This window comes from Pantherophis guttatus, chromosome 1 (assembly GCF_059756535.1).
Source record: "Pantherophis guttatus breed Tessera chromosome 1, ASM5975653v1, whole genome shotgun sequence".
In the NCBI taxonomy this organism is placed as follows: domain Eukaryota; kingdom Metazoa; phylum Chordata; class Lepidosauria; order Squamata; family Colubridae; genus Pantherophis; species Pantherophis guttatus.
In genome coordinates, this window is record NC_142063.1 from 192,343,500 (window position 1) to 192,357,945 (window position 14,446).

Genomic DNA, 14,446 nt, shown 5'->3' on the forward strand with positions numbered 1-14,446 from the left:
CTACCTGTACTCTGGTGCTCTATAAGTGACTGTAGGAAATGGAGAAAAGGAATGACAATGAATAGTTTGGATGAATTAATCTTATAGAGCATGGTAATACACATTTCCTAATTCCCAATAATATCTTTTTCTCCAAGTTATTTGAAAGTTATCTTCAAACTCTATTCCTAGCCTCAGTCCTATTTTTTTAATGAACTTCATCTTTTGTATCTTTTTGTTTTGCTAATGTAATTCGGTCCATCATTTCATATCCTTGCTTATCACAAGTTATATTCCCTTCTCTTGCATTTTAGTTACCTTTCTTTCCCTTCAGTTTGAGGCAGAACAGATCTGACGGGAAGAGCTCCCACTTGTAACTATTCCTCTTTAGGAAATGTGGAACTTCTCTGAGAAGCTCCTTTTAAGAAATCTGAAGATAACCATAAGGCTCACAATCAAAGTGCAGGCTGAATCAACCATTAGCAGCAGAAGTAGTAGTATAAAGAATCAAAGGCTTCCTCACATGTAAAGTTATACTCATGACTAATATCTTCCTCCTAAATAGGAGTTTTTCAAGAGCCTCTCTAATTACCTGAATCTGAGCTTGGGTAATTTCTGATTGTGGCCAGACTAATCTCAAAACTATCCTGTCTGTCACATAGTCTACATGCTCTGAACTGTGAACTTTCTTTGGACATTGCCCTTGAACAGATATTCTGATGAAGACTGCCTTTAGTCAGCCTCTAGTTCTGCCAGCCAACCAATAATGCAAGCAGATATGGCTCTGTTTGATGCAAATCAAAATACAGGGGAAAAAAACAGGTAGAATACAGCCTCAGAAGGAATTTTGGTAAAATAAAATACTTTTACTGCAACTTTTTAATTCTCTTTCCTCATTTTTTTTTCTTATCAAAAGTCCAACAACAAGGGAGATACAAAATGGAAGAATAAATATAAATCTTTGGAGATCATCTTACTGCCTTCAAGAGAAAAGGTCCTCCAAAATGAACTGCGATATGAAGCTACACTAAATTATTCATTGCTAACAGCTATTTGTGTGCAGCCATAATTTAGAATCTTATGGATAATTAATTTCAATAAGGCACTGCATCTGTCAAGATAATGACTGGTTCACATATTAGAAAAACAATCACCCCCCAAAAATGCAAAAATTGATTATGTATAAATGTATCAGTTATTTAGGAAATATGTAACAGGATAATATCAGTGTATGTTATGTTTTTCAGATGTCATTAAGTAGTGAGAAGCATCCTGATATATTATGCCCTCTGCTACTTATACAATCTACCATAATCATTTGCAATATCTCAGTTCTTTGGACCACAATATTATTTCTGGACAGATATTAAATGTTAAAAAATAAAATTTATCCCGCTATTCTTTCAAAAGCACCAGTTTTAAAAAATAAAATTACATCAAGAGATGCAATATCCACATTTTCTAAAAACTGGGCCTGAAAGCCAGAAAAATCCCAAATCTGTCATGTTAAATTAATAGGAAAAAACCCCTTGCACTGGTAGTCCTTGATTTACGACCACAACTGAATGCAATATTTCTGTAGCTAAGCAATACAATTAAGTGAGTTTTGCCCATTTTACAACCTTTCTTGCCACAGTTTTAATAAGCATTTCATTACCCTAAGTAGGTAATATCATTAGTGCCAGTAAGGAATGCTGTTTGCTGTCAGTTTATATTCTGGTGATTTGCTTGTCTTTGTGGGTGGGGGTGGTCTCAGAGATTCTTTGGTTGGGCTGTTTACTGATGGCTCTTTGGCAGTTTCTTGATTGGGGTATTGTTTACTTGATTATTGGTCTGAAGTTAACCTGGGAGTTAATCTATACTGATCTGGTTGCTTAAGTGAATCTGGCTTCTCTATTGACTCTGCTTGTCAGAAGATGATCACATGACCTCAGGACACTGCAACTGTCATAAACACATGCCATTTGATAAATGTCTGAATTTTGATCACATGACTATGAGGATGCTGCAACAGTTGTAAGCATGAAAAACGGTCATAAGTCATGTATTTCAGTGCCACTGTAACTTTGAATGGTCATTAAACAAATGGTTAAGTCGAGAACTACCTGTATTTCTTTACTCTTTACCAGAAAAGAACTAGCTTCAGAATCATATGCACTTTAAGGGACAGAATAATTTTACAATATAGACATACGCTGTGTCCTTTTTGCTGCTCTTCTGCTTCTTTGGAAGTGTCATTTCAAGTTAGCATCACTCTTGCTGGCACAGAGGAAAGCTATCAAAACCTATCTAAGGTCTGCTGCTAGGACAATTTTCTTCAGTGTGGACTAGGAAGTAAATTTGTATTGAATGTTTACTTTTATTTTTTTCCTCTACTTAATTATTTTAAGTTTATTTTTTGCAATCAGTTCAGGGCCTTTCTGGAATTGAGTAGCATATAGTAGCATATATTGATAAGCATTTCAGAAATACATGCATGCATACTGCTTGCAGGTAATTACTGAATTAGTTTAATAACCATAGCTTTCTTTAAGGGCCAGGCAGATTTAGTAGGAATAAACAGACTTTTAAATAACTTTGATCAAAAGTTAAACAGCTCACAACCCAAACTTTTAATTATGTCCCAAACAACTCACAGCAAAGCCTAGGCCATATATAAGGCAAGCATTTTCCATCTGGATTTCTCAAAATCAATTGTTAATGATAACTAATTTTACTGTTCCTTGCAGTCTAAACTAAATAAAGTTCTAACTTCAATTATCATAGGCTGATAATGGGTTAGATCAGCGGTTCTCAACCTGGGGGTTGCGACCCCTTTGGGGGTCGAACGGCCATTTCACAGGGGTCGCCAATGCCCTCTCTCGCCCCCCCCACGCCTTCACTCACTCTCACTCTCTGCTCTGTTGGATCGCCGGCCGTTCGCTTACCCCGCCCACTCCCAATCTATTGCTGCCTCCTGAGTCCCAGGAGGATGGCTAGAGGAGGCCGTTCGCTTACCCCGCCCACTCCCAATCTATTGCTGCCTCCTGAGTCCCAGGAGGATGGCTAGAGGAAAAAAAACTGTTTAAATTCTTGCCGCGGGGCTTCAAAGGGCCGCCCTATAGCCAGTGGTGGGATTCTGCCGGTTCTAGGAGCCAAACCATTTGTTAAATTGCTGGCTTGCCCCGCCCCTCCGCACCACTATTTATTGCCAATAAATAGTGGTGGGCGAGGGGCGGGTGAGCCAGCAATTTAACAAATGGTTCGGTGTTTTTTTGTAATTTTATTGGCCCGCAGAGCTTCAGCATAGGCTAATTAGCCCTTGATTAGATCGGCTCCCAACTCTCAGCTGATTTGCTCTCAGCTGTTTTGCTCAGGGCTCTGCTTCTTCCTTGCAAAGAGTCCTGGAGCAGATTTTTTTCCCCCTAGCTATGCTGAAAAACGAAAATGAAAGTAAAGCAGGCTGTTGGCTTTGCTGTTGCTGCAACGTGGCAAAATGAGGCAGAGAGAGATTTCTTTTTCTTTTTCTTTTTCCTCACCAAAAAAGGTAGGTGCAAAACTGCAAACAATGGGAAATTTAGGGCAAAAGAGGAGACTTCAAGATTTTAAAACACAAAAGAAAAAACGCTCTATTTAACTAGGGAATTGTAATAATTGAGATATTATTAATTGTATATTGTGTTGAAAGCAGAAATAGTTAAGTTGTGGTTTGGAGGAATATATGGGAGAAATTATTTGGTTTATTATTTATTTATTTATTTATTTATTTATTTTATTAGATTTCTATACTGCCCTACTCCCGAAGGACTCAGCCAAACAATAAAAACACATACAATACAAAATTATGATTGGTAAATATAATTAATTGATTTGTAAGAAATTGGATTGCATGGAAATAATTGGAATATTCATGTTCATATTGATTAATATACAAAAAAGGTAGTTATATAACTAATTGATTTATATTAAAATGTTGAATTTATATTAAACAACTGTAATATTACCTAATTAACCAATGTGAGGATGGATATAAAAATAGATGACAATGCGAGGGGGTATAATATAGAATAGAAGGGAAAAATTGAATTTGATTAAGATTAGAGATGAGGATGAAGGGTAATATTGTTTTTTTACAAAAATAGATGAGGAATAAATATGGCAAAAAGGAAATATAGAAATTGTAAATTTAATTGAAATGACTAAACACTTTAAATTTGTGAATCAGCTAAATACTCTGTTCAAAGAAAATACATTGTATGTTTGTATGTGTGTTTCTAATTATTGTTATTTATTCATATTTGTTCTCTTTTATTCTTTAAAGTTTAACAATTCATTCTTTATCTTAATATCTTTATATTTGTTTGGGGTTGGCTTTCTTCCCTTTCATCTTTTTATTGTACAGCAATCTTTCTCCTCAAATCTACCACCTCTCTCTTTTCTTTCCTTCTTACTTTCTCTTCCTCCCCCTCGTCTTCTCCTCCCTACTTCCTCTTCCTTTCTCCTTCTCCTTCTCTCTTCCTCCCTCTCTTACCCTCACTCCTACTCTTAATTTCCCTTCCTTCCTTCATCCCTCTCTATTGCTGTATCCTTTTATGCATATGGACTACTCAGAGGGCTGAAAAAGTCCTCACTGTCCTCACATTTTACGTTTTTGCCCTATCTTGTCACCATGGTGAAGAGAAGCAGTTGTGAAATGAGTGACACGGTTGTTAAGAATGCTACAATGGGCATAAATGATGACCAGTCATAAGTGCGAAGACTGGTCAAAAGTGCGAGGACCTGTCAGAAATGACTTTTTTCAGCCCTCTGGGTAGTCCTTTTGTGCACATGGACTACTCAGAGGGCTGAAAAAGTTATTTATGCCCATTGTAGCATTCTTAACAACCGTGTCACTCATTTCACAACTGCTTCTCTTCACCAAGGTGACAAGATAGGGCAAAAACGTAAAATGTGAGGACAGTCGTAAGTTCGAGGACTGGTCAAAAGTGCGAGGACCAGTCAAAAATAACTTTTTCAGCCCTCTGAGTAGTCCCTATACACATAGCCATGGCCACCCGGTCACATGACCAGCTAGCCACACCCACCCAGTCACATGACCTCCAAGCCACGCCCACAAAGTAAGCCACGCCCACAGAACCGGTAGTAAAAAAAATTAGAACCCACCCCTGGTTGGGGGGTCACCACAACATGAGGAACTGTATTAAAGGGTCGCGGCATTAGGAAGGTTGAGAACCACTGGGTTAGATAAAAGCAAACAAGAGCTATGCTGATCTAGAGAAAGCAAAGCTATCATCGATCAGCCAAAGGGCAGATTACAGGGCAGGTAGCAAACTATTGGTCTTTGGTTACAACAATTTCACTGGCATTTGGTCCTTTTTCAGGCAATTCAAAGTGCTATTTCTGATTTATAAAATCTGATACTTTGACATAGGCTACTGAAAAACTATTTATTTTCCTATGACCCTGTGGAATGTTTAAAATCCTTAATAGATACACTTCTTTCTTATCCCTTTTTGGGGGATCTGTACTGTCTATCTACTAGCAAGCAAAAGAAAAAAACAATTCAAACAGGAATTTGGCTTTTAAAGTATTCATGAAGAGATTTTAAATGGTGGATACTTGCTTCCTATTTATTTTATTTTTTATGTTCAGTCATAATTTCAGTTTGTATTTTAATATACTGACCTTGAATATTATTATAATATAAAGATAGGCTCTATGTTTAATAATAAACCAATTATTAGAAATCTAACAATATCTGAAAATATTTCAGTATTTTGTGCACTTTGAGGATGGGTTACTTTGAGCCAGTAATCATCTCTTAACCCAACCTATTACATAGGGTAAACAGGTAGCCTTTGACTTACGATTGTTCATTTAACGATGGTTCAAAGTTACAGTGGTCTCAGAAAAAGTGATTATGACCCATCCTCAAAATTACAATTATCGCAACACACCCATGGCCACATGATTGCAATTTGAGTGCTTGGCAACTGGCCCATATTTACGAGATAACTTTCTGTACCATTAATCAAAACATCTTTCTTTAGGAATCATATGAATTTGAATCCCTCTGTCTCTTAACACTCTGCAGATGAAATGGAGGAAGAGTTTGCTTCCTAGACTGAAAACGTTGGTCATCCTACCTTAACTAACTTCCCTCCAATTCATTTAGTTCACATATACAGGTAGTCCTCCACTTACAACAGTTCATTTAATGACCACTTGAAGTTACAACGGTACTGAAAAAAGTGATATATAACCATTTTTCACACTTCTGATCATTGCAACATCCCCATGGGCATGTGATTTACATTCAGATGCTTGACAAGTGGTTCATTTATGATGGTTGCAGTGTCCCAGAATCATGTGATCATTTTTTGAACACTTCTGGCAAACAAAGTCAAGGAGGAAGCCAGATTCACATAACAACCAGGTTACTATTTTAACAACTGCAATGATTCACTTAACAAATGTGGCAAGAAAAGCTGTAAAATGGGGCAAAACTCACTTAACAAATTTCTCACTTAGCAACATAAATTCTGGGCTCAATTGTGGTCATAAGTCGAGGACTATCTGTATTGAGGCAACAGGATTTTATCAATTCTAAATTATTCAGTTCTGATATTTGGCTATTTCCTCCCACTTTTTGGTCCTGTGCCTATATGATGCACCTCCCAACCTAGTATGTAAATGACAACGGCAACTAATCCTCTCTTTCCTGTTACAAACCTCTTTTTCACTTTGGAAAGATCTAATGTTTTTGCTGCAGTGCATTTTTAGTGTTCTTCTGATAATGCAAAAACTATAATGCGCAATGAAAAGTGCTGACAGTGTGTATTTGTTTAATTCTTTCTAAAGAGTTTTACTTGATCATTTCCCAGATGTATTACAATTTTATTTTGACTGTTGGATAGCCAGCCAGATGCTAATAAATCTGTATCTCTCATTCCTGTCTCTCTTTATCTATATATTCTTGACTACTAACTCCCTGAAGATGTCCACTGCATGTATGCCTCTTTTACAAGTTAATATAGGATAACATTAAGTTTGCTATATAGAGAGCTCTGCACTTTCTTCTAGTAGTCTAAACATAAGTCTGTTGAATAAAGACTTGTCATTTCTGCAGCTTCATTAATTAATTAACATTAATTGCTGGACCCAACAGTTTTTTTGTGCAAGTTGAGCTGCACACGCATGTGTACCAGCCCACCGCTTGTATGAGTGAAGCTGCCTGCGCATGAGTGGCCCAGCCCATTGCTCACACCACCCGGTTGCAAATAGCTGATGGCCTGGTAGTGGGTCGTGGCCCAGAGGTTGGAAACCCCTGTTTTAGATTATATTTACGTATTTGTTATTATGTAATTTACAATGCTTTAAATTTAAATTAATTTTAAATGTTACGTACTTTCCCTATGGTTCTATGCGATAAAGAAACAATTTAACTGTTTTCATTTCATTTTCAACCCCTGGGAGTAATTTTAAGGTATATGGTTGCATTTTTTTTAAAAAAAAAATCAATAAGTGTAATTCATTTTAACTATATATCTATTAGGGTCTGAATTTATTTTGTAAAACAAAGCTTGGTTTCTGAGAATTTATCATAACAATTAGGCTTAAGTCACTGTGTTTCTCATGTACGTATATTTTAATTTATTAAAAATAATAAGTTACTAAAAAAAGTAAATTCTAAAAATTTATATCTAACTGTATGGGATACTTTGAAATTTGTGTCATTTATGGCTGTTTACTTCAAGAGATGCTCATTTATGATGACGCAGGAAATTACTCTCAAAGTCAAAAATAAAGATTATGTCAGGAAGTTATTTATATTTGTGTTTGTACATTTTATTTTAAATATACACACTTTTAGCACCAGCATGTTATTAATAACTACTGGCTGTGAGAAAATACTGACCGCAATCTGCAAGTACTTGACAAATGAAAAAGTATAACAACCACTTAATTTGCATACCTTAACAATAGTATTCCAAGAAGATTCCAGTAAGGCAGACCTCATATCTCTTCCAGTTTCATTTGTTAAAAAATCATGAGATTATAACATTCATGACCATTTTTCAAGTTCTAAATAAAAGCATAGATATAAAAACGTATCAATTAACTTAAATTAATTAAAATATTAATTTAAAAGCAAAAGTATAAGTTAAAGACTGCATATAATATAGTTTCTTGTAACTTGTTAAATTAAACTTCTCCCTTTTGATAAGGCAGAATGATTACTTCAAGGTCTGTGTAATATATTCAGCTCCATTGTACCTATAGGAATTTCACTGATTCCTAAAATATAATTAATAGTTTTATTGTAAAACCATGCATACATGATACATATCATAATGGATGCAAGCATTTAATTATTTTTTTAAAAGTATCAGAAGTAATAAGTTTGATACTGCCATTGAAAAGACAGCATTTTACAAAAAAACTAGCAGGAACAAATAATATATTAACCATACATAGAGAGTAAAACAAAAAGCAAAGGAGCAAAATAAATCATATGTTGAAAACCTGTCTTAAACATTTCCCTTGCAACATTTGACTGTTTTTCAAACAAGGAACCCAAAGTATTTAATACTGAAAAATCCTGAAAATAAATCATTTTAATTTAAATGATTTCTCCATGGCAGTTTTTACAGTACTTCTCATAAGAGGGATGAGGACCTGGTTTGTGGGGGCAATAAGCTGACTTTGTATAAAAAAGAACACTGCTTGGGGGAGGCCGAAAGCCCTACTAAGGAGGTATATACAAAAGTATGAAGGCTATTGCTTAACGCATCGTAAGCTGCCCTGAGTCTCTAGAGAAGGGCGGCATATAAATCGAACCAACCAACCAATCAATAAATGAAACATGGGCACCTGTCACATAACTTGCATTTAAAGCACAATGCAGGAACATAGTGTACGTTTACATCTAGGATATTACTAAAGAATGTCAGGTTCCTTTTCAAGTCAATCTACAAATATTACTGTTCCAATCCCCATGACTTTGACATATATCAGAAAATAAGTCCATTAGAAAAGACCTGTGATGCTATTTGACAACTAAGAAAAATTCTGCATGTAAGTATGACTTAATTTTGCCACTGATTCAGAAGCAACACTAAAAGCATTTTAAAAAGTTAATCGAAATTAGGAAAGTCAATGTATCTATCAGTATTATTTTATGAATTAGTCGTGTATGTAATATAACTCTAATAATTCCCACCTATTTAAACTAATATAATTATTGGTCTTTCTATTTTGCATTTTTTCTTCCAACCACTCTCTGTACAGTAAAGGACACCCTTTTACATTCTTGCCAATGTAGAATAGCAATCCATACATCCAACTACCAGTAAGTGGACTATAGGTAAGGCAAATGCTTACGCGCCCTAAATTGTGTTAATTAATTTTATAAACATACATCTCCTTTAAATATACTGCCAGGTTTACACCCAAAAGGAAAACATTTTAGAACATGAAGATTAAGTAATCCTGAGATAAGTATCTTGAATTAAACAGGGATTCTGAATAGGTAGTCCTGGGTGGGCTAAAGGGGTAATGTGGAGTGAAGCCATTTTTACAAGTGTGTTCACTAAGCGAACTTTGTTATATTCTAAAAAGAAACCATTCTCTACAATACTCAAGTGAAAATGTGTTACTTTTCCTTTAAAAAAAAATTAGCTGGGCAAAGGGGTGACTCTGATGGGGCAAAGAAGATACAGCACAGACTTGCCTTTCTCTGGCCTCAGAGTAACTTCTATCTTTTTAGACAGAAGACCCTTATGTGGGATTAGCAATTGTTTCCTCGAGATTAAGAACAGGAGCACACAAATTTTTTTTTGCTCCAGTAAAACCATTTTCCTGAAATTGGCAGGGCATAGCCTTCAATTGAGAGGGGAAGGGAGATAAACTGGGGCAAGTGGGGCTCCTAACCATCGTGGGATAAAGAGATGGAGACGGAAAAAGATACCTAATGCTTCCCCCCCCCACCCCATCACCGTTGGGACTTGAGAAGACACTTAACTGAAAAAACTCAAGGAGAGGTGAGGGAGGGTTATTAAATCTGTTTCTCCCAGTGACGGGAGGGCTCCAGTGGACTCAGCCTGATACCTGGGAAGGAAAGCCGCCTTCTCCTCTGCAAACTGCACCGAGGAAATGCGGGAAAACCGGCGGGGCGGGGGGGTGCCTGCAATTTGCCATCCTCTGCCTGTAAGGGGGGCGTCCGAACCCGGCCTACCTTAGCGCGGTTTTGCTACTCTCCTTCTTCGCCTCTCCCCGGTATTAGGGGCTGGGGGATCAGCACGGAGAAGTGGCAGCCGCCGGCGCTTTTCGCCCTTCTCGGCCTGGAATTCCCCGGGGGACCGGCGGGGTTTTCGCCCCGCAGCAGAGCGCGGGGTTTACAGCTGTGGCGGTCGGAGCGGCGAAAAAAGACCGAGGCAGCGACGCGGCCTAGCGCATTCCCGGCGCCTCCAAAGCGACACGTCGCGACCATGGGCGACTCTGGGCCGAGCCACTCGGCCGGCGGCAGCGCAGCGACTTCACCGGCCGCAAGCAAGCGCCGCCTCTCGTCGCAGCCGTGACTGGGAAGGAGGAGGAGGAGCCGTGCTGCTCTCCCGTGCCGCCGACGAGCTCTGCCTGCGGCTCCGCATCCTTTTCTTTTCTCTCCCCGCCCCACCACCCACCACTCTTCGGTGGAGATCCGCCGTAGCCACGGAGGAGGCGAAGGTGCGGCGGTCAGAGATGGGAAGCTCTCCAAGGCCGGCCCCAGCCGCGCTGCCCTTCCTGGCACATCCGAGGCTCTTTTCTTCCCCTGAGCGAGTAATGAGCCCGCCACGGTTTAGTCTGATTTTACTTGAACTCGCTTGGCGCAGCTACTTCGGGGTTCGGCCTGAAGAAATCATGTCCTCCCTCCCTCCCTTAAGTGGAAGAGCCTTGTTTTCTCTCTAGGCTAGGGAAAGGCTGGCGTCACACACCCTCCTCTTAGAGCCATCTTAGTCTACTTCGGTTTGCGAGGGGAAGCCTTTCTATCCAAATCACAGATTTTTCTAACCTCCGAGTTGAATTGGGCCCAAAACATATTGGTTTCTATTGGCAATATAAATAACTCAAGATTTAAAGGAACATGCTCCCTGTGCCTATCTGTAATGTAACCAGGGGCTGCCGTGTGGACTATCTTTCAAAGGCAACAGTACAGGTAATCCTCGATTTACAACCAGTTGTGGGATTCAAGTAATTTAACAACCAGTTCTCTGCCGTAATGATTTCTTCCAACAATCAGTTTTCCAAACTGCTGAGAAAGTTATAACTGGTTCTCCCGAAGTGGTGCGAACTGGCTGAATCCCACCACTGCTTACAACTATTTGTTCGAAGTTAAAACAGCACTGAAAGAAGTGACTTATGACCGTTTTTCACACTTAACAACCTTCCCCATGGTCATGTGATCAAACTTTGGACACTTGGGATATTTACAGTGCATTCAGAAAGTATTCAGACACACACACCCCTTCACTTTTGTCAATTTTGTTATGCTGCAGCCTGATTCTACAGTTGTTGAAATTCATTTTTTTTCCTTATTAATCTACATTCCCCATAATGACAAACAAAACAGAATTTTAGAAGTGTCTGTGAATACATTAAAAAGAAAAAACTGAAATGTCACATTGGCGTAAGTATTCAAAGCCTTCACTCAGTACTTTGAAGTATCTGAAAAGTATCTTTGAAGACAGCAGTTACAGCTTGTTTTTTTGGGTGTGACACAAGCTTTGCACACCTGGATGGGGGAATTTGCTGCCATTCTTCCTTGCAAATCCTCAAGCTGAAGTCAGGTTGGATGGTGACCTTCAGTGAACAGCCATTTTCAGGTCCATTTTCAGAGATGTTCAATAGGATTCAGGTCAGGGCTGTGGCTGGGCCACTCTAGGACATACACAGAGTTGTCCTTAAACCACTCTGATGTTGTCTCGCCTGTGTGCTTAGGATTGTTGTCATGTTGGAAAGTGAACCTTCAGCCCAGTCTGAGGTCCTGAGCATTATGGAACAGGTTTTTATTGAGGGTATCCCTGTACTTTGCTCCATTCAGCTTTCCCTCAATCTGGCCAGTCTCTGCTGCTGAAAAACCACCACCATAGCATGATGCTGCCACTACCATGATTCACTGTTGGGATGATAGTGGGCAGGTGATGAGTAATATTTGGTTTCCTCCAGATATAATGTTTAGAATTGAGGCCAAATAGTTCAATCTTGGTTTCATCAGACCAGAGTATGTTGTTCCTCACAGTCTGAGAGTCCTTCAGGTGCTTTATTGCAAACTCCAAGTGGGCTGTCATGTGTTTTGCAATGAGGGGAGGCTTTCATCAAGCTGCCATAAAGCCCAAATCAGTGGAGGGCTGCAGTGACTGGAGCTCAGTCATGTGACCATTGGGTTCTTGGTCATCTCTTTTACTAAGGCCCTTTTCCTCTGATTGCTCAGTTTGACCAGGTGACCAGCTCTTGGAAGAGTCCTGAGTGTGCCAAACTTCTTCCATTGTGCTCTTACTGGTAGGAACCTTCAGTGCAGCAGGAATTTTAGTGTAGCCTTCCCCAGATCTGTGCCTTGCAATAATCCTGTCTCTGAGCTCTGCAGAGTTCCGTGGACCTAATGGCTTTTGCTGTGGCATAGTATACATTATTAGCTGTGAGGCCTTCTATAGGGAGATGTGTGCTTTCTAAATCATGTCCAATCAATTTAATTTACCACAGGTCGACCAATCAAGGTGTAGAAACATGTCAGCAACAAGAAATGGGAGGCACCTGAGCTAAATTCCAAGTGGTGTTGCAAAGGGTCTGAATACTTAGGCCAATGTGATATTTTTTCAATCAATTTACAGACATTTCTAAAATTCTGTTTTCACTTTGTCATTATGAGGTACTGAGAGTAGACTAATGAGAAAAAAATGAATTTCGACAACTGTAGAATCAGGCTGCAGCATAACAAAATTGACAAAAGTGAAGAGGTGATGGTGTCTGAATACTTTCTGTATGACAGTTGCAGTGTCCCAGAGTCATGTGATCTCCTTCTGTGACCTGACAAGCAAAAATTCTATTCAAATCAATCTTGTTTGGGGAAAAAAATGAGTAGGTTGGGTTGTTTATTTCTACTCCCCACTCTGCTTCCTCCTTGTATTTCACCCTTCCTCCTTTATCAATTCCACAGAATCACTCTCAAAATATAGTTACACTCCATTTGTGCTTGGGCATAATTTCAAATAGTTCCAAATGAATTAAAATACTTTAAAATGAAAACATAATTAACTACTACTTATGTAGCTCAGAAATGTATTTGTAAAAACATTTTTTATTAAATATACAATAAATATAAAATTGTGGTTCTGCATTATATCTGTATGTGTAGAGGTATAAAATAGTAATAAAATAAAGCATTTAAGATTCCAGAAACAACAGTATAGACAAAATACTAAAATTAGTGTTGCCATCTTTCAATTCTTTTCAGACACAAAACAAAACAAAGGAGGTTAAAAAGGTCTGTTTACCACCAAGCAGTGATTTCATTCTACTAAAATGCCATCTTCTGCAATTAACAAAAATATTTGGGGCTGTGTTTTAGAATGGTGTTCTATTCTTTTTTCTTTTATTATTCCAAACCACATACCAGAAAGTCCTTTTTACTCCAAAGGGTAAAATACTTTTAAGTCAATTTAAATGTTGTGATTGGGTAATGGATTTGTATGTTATTACCCAAAGAAAAACCACTTTTATCCAATTTTGAGTAATTTACCCAGGTTTGGAAAGCACTGTTTTTACAAGATAAACAAGCAATATAAAATTGTTTTAAGATTGTTTGAATTAGAATTCTGAAATGATAAAGTCTCACAAATATTAACGTAAAGGTAAAGGTTCCCTTCACACACATGTGCTAGTTGTTCCCGAGTCTAGGGGGCGGTGCTCATCTCCATTTCAAAGCCGAAGAGCCAGCACTGTCCGAAGACGTCTCCATGGTCATGTGGCCGGCATGACTAAACACAAAAGGTGCACGGAACGCTGTTACCTTCTCACCAAAGGTGGTCCCTATTTTTCTACTTGCATTTTTTACATGCAATTGAACTGCTAGGTTGGCAGAAGCTGGGACAAGTAATGGGAGCTCACCCTATTACGCAGCATTAGGGATTCGAACCGCTGAACTGCTGACCTTTCGATCGACAAGCTCAGTGTCTTAGCCACTGAGCCACTGCATCCCCTGCCACAAATATTACATGTGACCAAATAATAAACTGTGCAGTAAAATATATAAGTTCATACTTTCCTAACAAAGTAAATACCAAGACTTCACATGCTTAGTTTTGCAAGCTTGGCTCCATCCTCCACTGATTATGAAATATTGGTTAATGTTGTGAATTGTTAATGTGCTTAGATTGACTACGTTGGTTATGTTCTCACTTACCATCTGGCATGCTGCAAACAAATTCTTTGATTAACCAGATGGCAACCAAAA

The 14,446-nt window shown here is 38.5% G+C and overlaps 1 protein-coding gene across 1 annotated transcript in view; it reads right to left on the reverse strand.

Annotated features, from left to right (window-relative positions):
* VPS54 (VPS54 subunit of GARP complex) overlaps positions 1-11,009 on the reverse strand; it is a 51,279-nt gene extending 40,270 nt beyond the window's left edge. The window contains exons 1-2 of the mRNA XM_034432456.2: positions 10,196-11,009; positions 7,934-8,043 (exon numbers count right to left, since the gene is read on the reverse strand). The gene's annotated coding sequence lies outside the window, so the exon portion shown is untranslated. The remainder of the gene's footprint in view (positions 1-7,933; positions 8,044-10,195) is intronic.
* Positions 11,010-14,446: the final 3,437 nt, after the last annotated feature.